Source organism: Episyrphus balteatus, chromosome 1 (assembly GCF_945859705.1).
Source record: "Episyrphus balteatus chromosome 1, idEpiBalt1.1, whole genome shotgun sequence".
NCBI classification, from domain to species: Eukaryota; Metazoa; Arthropoda; class Insecta; order Diptera; family Syrphidae; genus Episyrphus; species Episyrphus balteatus.
In genome coordinates, this window is record NC_079134.1 from 152465237 (window position 1) to 152478312 (window position 13076).

The following is a 13076-nucleotide window of genomic DNA, read 5'->3' on the forward strand; positions in this document are numbered from 1 at the left end:
TTTAATATATTACTCTCACATTTTTTTAATTTGCGAGTTGAAAAAGTTCCAAAAAGTACTTAATTTTTTTAATTTTCAAGACGTCTACAAATTTCACTGATCAAATTTACCCGGATAAAATGGCACACTGTCCAAACATATGTGATTTTAAATGCAAAATTGAATCAAAGGGCTTCTTTTCCATTTTCTTGGAACAAGTGGTGCTTAATCCCCCCAGATCTTTCATCGAGTCATTCAAAACCCAGTTCTTGTTGGTTGCTCGACTCTTTTTTGTAGTTTTTGCAACTTTGAGTGTTTTGGAAGCCTTTTTCTAGGTTTTTGACGGAATCAAGGGCTTTTTTCAGTCCAGGACTTCCTCTCTGTACATCGTTCATAAATAGCAACTATTTTCACTTTAAAAAAATGAAAATGTGAAAAAAAAATTTAAAAGGACATGTGAAATAGGTATGCCATTTTACCAGAGCACTAAGTAGGCCATTTTGCCCATTTTGAGTTTTTTCAGTTTAATTTGTACACCAAAAAATTTAAAATCGTTTTAAACCAACTTATTTCAGTTAATTAATAAGAAATACTTCATGCGTACACACATTAACTTCTTTTTCCAAAATACAATGTTTTTTATACTTTTTTTTGCAAAAAAAAATTTCACAAAATTTTAACGAGTGTACTTTTTGATGTGACAGTTTGACCTGTCAAATTTCAAATAATGGCTTGAAGTTCCTGAAATTTCGTATATGTTGGTTTTGCCTGATTAACTAAAGAATCGCGTTCATAAAACTTTCTAATTATTTTCGATTCTACGATTTCTAGCAAGGGGGCCATTTTACCTTGGGGTGCCATTTTAGGCCACTTTCCCCTATATGCAAAATGCTGTACGAACAAAATTCTGTACAGCAAAATTCTGGTTGGTCAAAATACTGTATTTCAAAATTCTGTACATCAAAATTCTGTATAGCAAAATTCTGTAAAAATGCTGTAAAAAATATCGTTTTGATAATGTAAAAAAGTTCGCGCGCACTTTTTTACATTATCAAAACCATATTTTTTACATCATTTTTACAGAACTTTAAATACAGATTTATTTAAAAGAGGTTTTACTATGAATTTATTAAAGATCAACTTAATAAAGAGGCAAGCTTCTAATGCTGATTAATCTAGGTAATTTATTACAAGCTAAGGAAAAAGGAGAGATCAGACAAAACTCTACACTTATTTAATAAAAAATCTGAATTAAACCACGTTGCATACCTAAAACGGATTGCAAACAAATTAAATTTATATTGATTTTGACAATTTTTGTAAAATGTATTTTGTACCTATGTTTAAGAAAAGTTTGATTTATGTTCCTAGAATTGATTAACTTTTTTCCTTTAATAATTATGTTTGCATAAAACTACAACTTTATTGTCAATAACACTGGTCAACAAGGTTTTTGCCACAAGAACCAAAATATACTTTTCTAGTAGTTTTTGATGTGCTGAACTCGAATCTGAAGTCAGAAAATTGTTATTGGCCTCCGTTTTTGAAATATTACCGTTATAAAATGCTAAAAAACGTCATTTTGGCTGTTTTCGAGGTTCTGTTTTAATGTGGGGTAATTCATTACAAACAAATTTGTAAAGGTGATTATAAGAACAGATATTCTTCTTTCAAAAACTGTTTAAATCTTTCCGATATCTCTTTTAATGCCCGAGATATTTAGAATTTAAGTAGCGGTCTTTGAATCAGAAACAACACTGGCCAACCAAATCAAAATTTTTTTGCCACAAGAACCAAAATATACTTTTCTAGTAGTTTTCGGGGTGCTAAACTCGAATCCGCAATCAGAAAAATTCTGTTAGCCTTCGTTTTTGAAATATTACCGTTATAAAATACAAAAAAAAGTTTTTTTATAACGGTTATATTTCAAGAACGAAGGCTAATAGAATTTTTCTGATTGCGGATTCGAGTTAAGCACCCCGAAAACTACTAGAAAAGTATATTTTGGTTCTTGTGGCAAAAATTCTGTGACCAGTGACTTAAACTTTAGATTAAATTTAGTTTCTCTTTAGCTTTTTAACTGAAACTTAAGATATCTCGAGCAATAAAAGAGATATCGGAAAGATTTAAACAGTTTTTGAAAGAAGAATATCTGTTCTTATAATCACCTTTACAAATTTGTTTGTAATGAATTACCCCACATTAAAACAGAACCTCGAAAACAGCCAAAATGACGTTTTTTAGCATTTTATAACGGTAATATTTCAAAAACGGAGGCCAATCAAATTTTTCTGATTTCAGATTCGGATTCAGCACCCCAAAAACTACTAGAAAAGTATATTTTGGTTCTTGTGGCAAAAAAAAAGTTAAATTTTGTTGACCAGTGTAATTATATTTAAAGCTAATATTATGTGTCTTTTTTATCAAAGGAAATTTCTTGAAAAATACTGTATCTACCTATTGAAAATACAGTATTTTGCCGTACAGAATTTTACAAAACAGAATTTTGCAAGTCAGTATTTTGTTCATACAGTATTTTGACGTACAGAATTTTGTATTTACAGTATAATGACGTACAGAATTATGGTTTATCAGTATTTTGACCCCACAGAATCTTGTCGTACAGAATTTTGACAAGCAGAATTATGACCCGCTCCCATTCATTATACATATTTGGATAATTTAAAATATCAATCTGGCTGAAAATTGGTATTAAAACCAATAAGTAACACGATTTTCTGTTATTTCAGAAAAGAATTCACATCTTGGCAAGTTTTAACTCCAATTTTGTGTTCCTGTAACTGTAACAAATAAGAACAATTTAATTCTTTTTCAGATTTCTTTCTGCTAATGATTTTTTTTTAATTTAAGTTCCATAAAACTTCTTGAGAGTTAAACTTTTTTTATTCAATTAAAAACTAAACTTATCAAAAAACTATTTATTTTTCAACTCGCATATTGCAACCTTTTTCTTTCAATTAGTATTTCCCTTTAATTAATGAATGCATTTTCTCATTAAAAAAAAAATACAAACAAAATATCAAAAAAAAAAACTTTTCAAAACTTTTTGAAATGATAAAATATAATTAAAATAATTATAATGAAAAAAAAAAACAGAAAACATAAGCAGATTGGACGGAATGAAAACGAAAAAACAAAAAATTACCCTTAAAACCCACCCAACGCATCTATTTCCTTCTATCAGGTGCAAGTCATATATAGCTAGTTACGACCAAACTTATATAGCCCACAAGTCTTTCGATCAATTTGCAATATTAGCTCAAACCAAAAACCTTCTAATAGTTCTTGCATATAGAAGAGGTACCTATCCCCAATACCAAACCCAAAAGTTGATTGCGATTTTGCTTGTTAAAAACTAACGATGAAGTTCGTTTGGTGCACAAAATGCTCTTAAGAACCCTGCAAAGTTTTGCCGCTTAAAAGCCTTTTCTTAAACTAATTTCGCAAAAGGGATTCGCTTTGCGTTATATATTTCGTCGTCCTCCGGTCGGTGGTGTCTCTTCTATATGCTGGATGCTGCTTCTGATGATGGTGGTGGAAAGCTTATGATTTTCTTTTTGCCATTTAATAACGGTATCTATGGAGTTTTGCATCTTACAATATGTAATGTTGAATATAAGTTTGGGGGCTGTGATGTCTTTTGCGGACCAGGAGTTAATTTTCGTGTCCTTTCAAATAAAATATAACTCGCGTTGAAAATGTGGGTGGGAGAGTGTGGTGGTGGTGGTGGTGTGTCATAAATTTACTATATTGCGCTGTCATAAATCTTCTAGAGCACATACCACCCTATTATTAGGGTGAGGTTTCTATCCCAAGAAGCCACCTTATAGAAAATCTATAAAGAAAAAAAGCTTTAGATACATACTGTGCACCTCGATTTTATTATTGGCTGGGTTGATTTTGAACAAGGCGACCTCCCAGGGACATCAGAAGCTTATATGGGAAATGGACGAAAAGAAGAAATAAATTGCACCTAAATCTAAATTAGATCCAATCACCCCAAAATGATGCTGAAGCAATTATGGGCAAAAACCTCAAATCATCTCACACTCTTGTATACTCATCTTATACACTTTATCAAACCACTTTGGAATGAAATGAATTGGATTGGAGGTTGGACGAAGAAAAATCCTGAAACTGGCCGCGATGATGCTCCATTTACTTTGTTAATTTATCAAGAGAGTTTAATGTCAGCACGTGAGTTGAATATGAAAAGTCAACTACTTATTGCTTCATTTTTGTTGTTATTGGAATAGAAGACAAAAAAAAAACAAGAAGGAATCTATCTTCAAGGAAGAAGAAGAAGGATCAACGTATAAGTGTGGGAAAGCTTAAATGAAAATAAGGCTATCAGGAAAAAGGAATTTCGGTTGTCTCACGTTTGATGATTTTTTTTTTTTTTTGTTAAAAAATGTAATTACAATTTGGTATACTTTAATCGACCATGAATAGGTTAGAATTTTTTAGAGGAAGATTTTCAAAAGATAGGTATGCTATTGATAATAATGTTGATTGGTCTGGGACTTTTTATTATGTAAATGGTTCAATTAGTTTATTTTAATATATAAGTAAGTTTATTTTATTCAGGTGGATATTTTTTTAAATTGACACAAAGCTACCAAAATAAACTTTTATGATAAAATGGATATGTAAGTAGGGTTAAGACAAAAATTCAGTGCTTTGCTTTGAAAGAACACAACCATCCAAAATGATGCTTATGGAAACAAGTCTTCATTATACTCATTATTTATGGGTATAATGCATTTGTTTTAAATTTGATTTCCTTCATTGAAACTTAATTCAAAACTCGACTTATCATTAAAAAAAATAAAATGCACGACTGAGTCGCACGTACTTGCTCTTGAATACAAATTACTCAATGTGTATAAAAAAAAATTTTGGTAAATATATGAAAATGAAAAAGAAAATTAAATTGAGCTTAAAAAAAAGTATGCAGTTTAAGTTCTATTATAAAGATGCATTTTTAGAAAAAAAAATTCAAAATCGTTACAGCGGTTTTAAAAATTTTTTTTTTTTTTATTATTTTTTTAAATTCATTTTTTAAAAAAAGTTTAAAAATTAAATTAGTAGGTATGCCATTTTGTGGCAATTAATATTCAACAGCGAAAACCAAAATTTCAAATAAATTTAATGTCCCGTTTTCGGAAATTCGATTGCTTAAAAAAAAAATTTTCAAAAATTATTAAAAATCAAAAAATTATTTATTTTTGGGAAACATAATTGTATTTTATAAAAAAAAATCGTTTAAATTGAACGAATAATTTTGGAGATAAACATAAATTTAAAAAACGGTTCTATGGAAGGTACCGTTAATAACGATTAAAGAAAAAAAAAACCTTTTTTCACCTTGTCTCAAAACTAAAAGATACTTGAATTTTTTGATCAAAATCGTAAGAGCTGTTTTTGAGAAAATTTAATTTTTACAAAATTGCTATATGACCGGTACCGTTAGGTATTTTTGGTCCAAAAAAATTAATTTCAAAAACCTCTCTGTACAAGATCAAAATTCAGCTACATGCAATTAGCTGTTTTTGAAAATTCGTCTTCAAACTCATAAATTTGAAAAATTAAAATTTTATAAAATAAATAATATTTTTTTTTCAATTTTGTTCATTATAAAAAAAAAATATCTCTAAAAGTAAACAAAAAAAACATTTTAAGGTTTATTTTTCTTACTTTTTAAATTCAAATGACGAAAAATTCTTCTCCATCACAAATGGTAACAAATGCTTCTATAAAACCATTGAATAATTGTACGGAAGTGAAACCACGAAAACAGCAGCCCTTATAAATATAAAAAAACGTCTACAACTTTGATAATAAATAAATATGTCATTTCAAAATTAATTGAAGAATGAAATAGGTAGTAGAAATCAAAAATGATTGAAATGTTTTTAATATTAGCAGAATATACAGTGACGGACAAAACAATAAGACCACCTCTATCACTCTTAAAATATTCTCTCTATCTCTTTTTAAAATGAAATAAAACGGCTCTTTTTACTATATTCTGCTTAAAATAACAGAACTATTATAAAATAAAAGAAAAAGAACATGCACAGATAATTTGATGCAAAAAATAAATGTATAAACTAAAAAAAACTCTCAAATCGTGTGGACAAAACAATAGGACCAAGTGAAGTCATTTATTTTTGTATTACCTAGGATTCAAATTTTAAACAATATTTTAAACAAAATACTCTTGTGAGATCATTTAATATTAGTGAAGCAAACAAAAAATTGGGAAAACATTAAAATGGGTCGTGGAGTCCATTGTTCTTCAGCCGTGAAAGAATTGATGCATTAACTGACAAGAGAAGGCAAATCAGAACGGGAAATTGCCGAAACTATTGGTTAATTAAAAAAAGCTTGTATTAAACGCACTAGAGCCCCCAACAGAAAATTTTAAAATAGGAACAAATGGAAAAACTTCACAAAAACACGTCTTAGAAAAAATGCGATTTTCATAAAAAGACACTTTCAAATCATCTTCGGATATTAAATTAGAGCTAAAATTGCTAATAAGTGAGAAAACGCTCAGCAGAATACCATAAGAAAAGTACCTCTTCAAAAGAATCCCCAGGGAAGTTTCACTTCTCAGCAAGAGACATCGCAAAAACCGAATCAATTTTGCAAAAAACCATTTTAATTGGATTGGTCCAGATAATGAAGAAAAATGGCGTAATGTTCTGTAGCCGGACGAAAGTAAAGTCAAATTAGTGGGATCACATGGCAAAAGATGGGTAAGGCTCCCAGAGAACGCAGAATTCAAACCGCAATACACAAGACAAACGCTTAAACACGGTGGTAAAAACATCATGGTGTGGAGGTATTTTTCTTGGCACGTAGTAGGTATAATTTTTTGGATTAAAGAAAACATGGACCAGCATTTGTATCCCAATTTCTTAGAAGAACTTTTTCTTCCCTATACGGAATGGAAAATGTCCCTAAAATGGCAGTTTATGCATTATAATGACCGTAAATATACATTGGGTCCAGTTCAAATATGGCTTTAGGAGCATAGAATTAATGTTATGTCTTGGTTTGTCCGATCGTCGGACCCAAGTCCAATTGAAAATTTGTGGGCTATCGTTGAGAAGTCATTGGGTGCAAAAAAGTCGAGAAATAAGGATGAGTTGCGGCAAAAACTTCAAGAGGCTTGGTATGCAATAGCGAGACACACTTCTCGAAAATTAGTCGAATTAATGCCTCCAAAAGTATCTGCGGTGATGGCAAATAAGGGCTTTTAGACAATATATTGGTTTTGACCACAAAAAGAATTGAAATATGAAATAATTTCCATTTTTTGAGTAGTGGTCCTATTGTTTTGACCGCTTTAGAAATCAATTTATTTTCGTATTTATTTTTTTTTTTATTTAAACAAAAAATCTTGTTAGATAATGAATTAATTTAAGCTCCTGATACTGTAAATTTTATATTAATAATTTTTTTTCTTTTAAAAATAAATAAAAATATATGTTTAATGATTTGTTTTTAAAGTAAGACGAAGTGGTCTTATTGTTTTGTCCATCACTGTATTAAGTAGAACGTAGAAGATATGTAGGTATAAGGACCCTATAAAAAAATTAGAAAAAAAAATATTTGTAGGTTTCCCATATTAGTCAAATTATAGCAGGTACCAAGCAACGAATTTTTTTAATACAAAATTGAACCTGAAATTAAAACTCTATGGCAGATACAATAAAATAATATATCACAAAAAACACTGCATTTAGTGGTGTATCTCAAATTAAATCATTTGAAAGATGAATCACAGAATGGACAGCAAATGTCAACTGCTAAAAAAATTTGCAGCAAGGTTTTTCTTAAAAAAAAAAAAATTTCACATACGCCACAGTGACCCTCTGAATTGAAGTTTTCAATATTTTTGTTATTTATTTTCAGTGGGTTCTATATTGAATTTTCTTTTAACTCAAATTTTGATTTTTAAACAAGCGTGTACTTTGACTAAAAGTATGCAACGCAATGCAAATCTGCATAATATTGCTTGTTTTACTGAGTTTTTTTTTCAAATAAAATCAAAATGCCTATAATATTTTTAGGGTTTTAAACCCTAAAAGCTGAAAAAAAATTTAAATTAATTTGTGTTATCCCAAAAAATTTTTGGGAAAAGTTAATTTATGAAATTATTTTTGATTTATTACTTTGGTTTCTAAATTATGTAGTTACGTTTTGAGAGAAAACTTACAAAAAAAAAAAACATAAAAGAAAAAAATCAATAAATACATTTTGGCTTATGATGAGTCTTTAAATAAAACTCAGTCAGTTAAGCCTTTGTACGCTTTGATTTACACTTTTTTTATTAAAAATGCTAAATAATCGCTTAGTTTAGTAAAAAAAAATTCTCTTTCATATGTCCTCGTTAAGTAAACGTCTTAAATTTCACACCCTCTTCTTTCACCTTCAACCATCTGCCGAGTGAAGAATAAATTTACCAAAATTTCACACGATTATTCAACCACAAATGAAGCATAAGATTTCACAAGAAAATGCGAGAAAACGCTTAGTACGTTTACAAGTATAGGTAAAGTAATATGTTTGCTTCTAACCAATTTCTCAAGATGCTTGGTTGCTTTCAAAAAGGATAAGGAACCCTTAAATAAATTCCACAAGAAGATTATTGACACCATTACCAAATGCATAAGTAAACATTACAGACATATAATAACAATTCCAACCAAGACATTACCCTTTCGCCATATTCCAAAAGTCTTAGGATGAAGATGTGTCGAAAGGCATTTTGCACTTATCATTTCCTTAAGCCTTCCGAATGACATGTGTTCTTGTCTTTAAATAAACAAATACAAAAAAAAAAGAAAAGATTTGGTTGGGGGCTAATTTCCGCTGAAAGGATATAAATTTCCATATAAAAACTTTTCCGTGAAAATAAAATCTGCTTTTTTTTGTCAAATCCTTTTTCTCCATTTTTAATTGTTTGTGGAAAGATTCGTGATATTATATTCTACCAAAATGGAGGCGGGGCAGGATTTTCTCAAATTGTAAATAGGATTTTCCTATTATTTTTTTTTTATTTTAATTCAAACAGCGACGCCCTGCAAGCATTTATTTAATGAGACCAAGCTCACTATACCAAACTGAGTAGAAGGATTGCGAATCGAGATGAAGTACACCTTCATCCTTAAATTTTCTAGCACAGCCCGCCTTTTGGGGTAAAAATTATACAAAACAAAAAATATAATAATAATTCCTTTCTGTTGGTGTAAGTGGGGTTTTTCTTCATTTCTTTATGGTTTTTGTGTTTTTTTTTTTTGTGAATTTTTAAGAAACAACAAACCAAGGTATTTTATTTATGTTTTTGTTTTTTGTATTTTTCGTTTAATTTAATTTTAATTTCAATTAAATCCTTTTTGGGGAAACAACGCGAACGCACTAATCCCACTTCATTCGTTTGTTTTTCTTTCTTTTGCAGGAATAAAAAGAGTATTCTCTTATTTTTTTTTTTTTTTCTATTTTATTTTGATGATCAGAATTAAGACTTAAACGTTGGGTGAAGATTTTCGCTGACAGGAAACGGGTGCCAGAGACGAAGAATCATTTATTCTCGGTCATGGAACAAAGGAATGGAATAATTAAATGTAAAGAAAAAAAAAAAAATAAAGGGTTAAGTAGCAATATCATTATGGTTGAAGGACAATGGAAGAACATTTAGGATTTTTGAAAAGTTTTATTTGGATTGTTTATTTAGCTTTCAAATGGTGCATAAAATCGCGGTGTTATTTTTAAAATTTGTTTCGTTATAAGTTAAAAAAATCTTTCTTTAATCTTCTTTTGAAGCTCAAAGTTAGTTCCTTTAAAATACAAACATTTGTTGTTGCGTGATAATTTAATAAAAATATCTATCAAATTCTTTAAAATAAAATTATTAGATTTTATGTAGGTAGGTACCCAATTGTATTATATTTTTTTTTTTTTTTTTTGAAATTTTTGTTTAAAATATTACACCAATGTGAGCTTTTGATTCTAAGTATCAACTTGTTTCAAGTTATTACTGCAAAATAAAATTGTAATTTCAAAATCGAAGACATTTAGTCGGAGTTTATTTGATACATCTGTGCCTTACCATTTACCTACATAGAAATAAAATTACGACTGGGTCGAATGAACTTAAACTTAGAGTTCAAGTTGATTTGTTTTTTTTTTAACTTTTTGAAGTTATACTTCTTATGGGAGGGTGGGTATGAAAATTTACTTTTTGACAAGAATGTCAAAGGGATTATGACGCGATCACCCTGGGTAGCAGGGCTGTCGTTTCACCTTTAGAGTAGGCAGTACTTTAGTATTTAAAAATGCAGTACGCCGTAGTACGGCAAACATAAAACACACAACACGTTGCAAGTTACATGTTTCATGTGGTAATTTCCATGTGGCAAGTTCCAGGGTTGCAAAAAGCTCACATTTCAGCTCAGCTCACAGCTCAGCTCAAATTTGAGCTAGGTACCATAGCTAAGCTCATTTGAGCTGAGCTGAAAGTGAGCGCCCCAACTTCCAACGCCTATATCTCGGAATTTTGAAAAAAATGAAAAAAAATTTTTTGATGCCAAAAGGTAGCGAGGACTCTAACCTACATTTGGGTACAACTCCCATCCCTGTAGGTGCACGCGTTCTCAAACCGGGTGAACTTGAAGGTAAAAAAAAAGTTAAGCCCGATTCTGAAAAAATAGGTATGATGTGGCGGTTTAACATGAAAGATGATTTTTTAAAAATCTGAGAATGTGCAAAGCGTAGGCCCATGACACAAGCTATCATTAGGCATCACTCCCAAAAATTGCTCTCAAGCGGTTTAGCTTCCAGGAGCGTTCAAAGATTCGGGGATTTTTCGAAAAAAAATTTTACCCCAACTTTCAAACGCGATTTTCTCGGAATTTTGAAAAAAATCGAAAAACCGGATTATACCACTATCGGCTAGCTGAGAATATAAGCTTTCATATGGCACCACTCCCCTGTCTCTAGATCAAAGCGTTCCAACGCCTATATCGCGGAATTTTGAAGAAAATTAAAATAAAATTTTTGATGCCAAAAGATAGCGGGGACTCTAACCTACATTTGGGTACAACTCCCATTCCTGTAGGTCCACGCGTTCTCAAACCGGGTGAACTTAAAGGTAAAAAAAAAGTTAAGCCCGATTCTGAAAAAATAGGTATGATGTGGCGGTTTAACATGAAAGATGATTTTTTAAAAATCTGAGAATGTGCAAAGCGTAGGCCCATGACACAAGCTATCATTTGGCATCACTCCCAAAAATTGCTCTCAAGCGGTTTAGCTTCCAGGAGCGTTTAAAGATTCGGGAATTTTTCGAAGAAAAAATTTACCCCAACTTTCAAGAAAAAAGTCGAAAAACCGGATTCTACCGGAATTTTTTTTTATGATAAAAAAAGAAATATTTTACTAAAAAAATAGAAATATATTTACTATCAAAAACACCAAGAGAAAAGATCACGAAAAATTATCTGTCTTATTTATAAAAATATCTATGTGTTAAAATAATTCCATTAATAACTAGAACCAAACATCTTAAGCTATGGTGTTTTATAAAAGTTTAAAATATCTTCATATTTCATTATACTTTCCAAATAAAAATCAATGTATCCTCTCACCCATCACAGCTCAGCTCAGCTCACTTTACCTTAGCTCACCCAACAGCTCAGCTCAACCATCAGCTCAGCTCACTTTCAGCTCAGCTCAAATGAGTTAACCATATATAGTACGTTCTGAACCGCACAACATGAGTAAAGTTCACAGATTAAGGGGGGGTTTCCATAGCATTTTAATGGAAGATGGTTGACTAATTGTTGTATTACTTTTGCAGTTTATAAGATAATCTTATGAAACTTACTTCAAGGTTTAAAAAAAAGTAACTTATAAGTTATTAATGCTGCCTTATTTTTGTTTCCTAATAATGTAGGTATAGGTAAATAAAAAACAAAATCGATTCAGTTACGAACTGAGTTCATTGCATTGGTGACTCTAAAAAAATCTTTATTAAAAAGGTGTTGAAAGTAAATTGGATTGATATCGAGTCCATCCTCAAACAACATACACATAAGAACCTAAACATTCTATATATTGTAAGTAAATACATTTCCATGTCAGCCGGCACGCGCGTGTGCGAGACAAAAAATTTCTCAACGAAGAACAACTCAAAAGTGAGCAAGAACCTGAAAATCAATCCTTCTGCGCATCTACTCATATTTTTATACAAACTACACAAAGGATACTGTCAAGTATATTACATATATCAATGCACCCATATAACACATCCTCTACCTGCTTCTCCGCTGAACAACTATAATTACACGGTGTAACACTCAAAATATACGCGGGCGGAGACCTATCAGGTTTTGTAGAGCTAGTCGCACTGAATACGAAACGGTATTTGAAAATCCCCTAACACCCCCAAAATCTGGAGTTACGGGCAAAAAACGGTTTTTTGGACCTTCACCCATTGAAAAAATTCTAGCTTCGACAATTTTTTACCCATTTTCGATTTTTTTACAGATTCTGATAGAAGATAAATATACCTTTTTAACAATGTATAAAACATGTAACTCGGTTAAACCACTTAGAATTTATAAGGTGTCAAAGTTCAAAAATTCAATTTTTTTTGTCATTTGCCCAACTTCGGCATCAATTTAAAGTATATGTTTTCAAAACAACATGCTATTTAAAAAATATATTCTAAAACTATATCTATTTCCCAATTGATCGATGTATTTTTTATGAAAATAACTTCAAAATTGGCTTAGAAAAAAATATTTTTCGATTTCAACCCAGATACAGAAATTCGAACTTTTAGGTATAGAACAAAAATGTTGTTTCGGCACGTAGTAGGATAAGTTGGACGCCAGGATTTGATGAAGGGTTTTTGTAGAGGAGCTCAATACAAACATTTTTTTTCTTTAAGAGGGGGTTATCTCCCCCCGTTTAGGTGGGAGGGGCATTTTTCTAAAAAAAAATTATCAAAATAAAAAAAAATTATTAAAAAACAACGGCAACACTTACAGTAATAAATGATA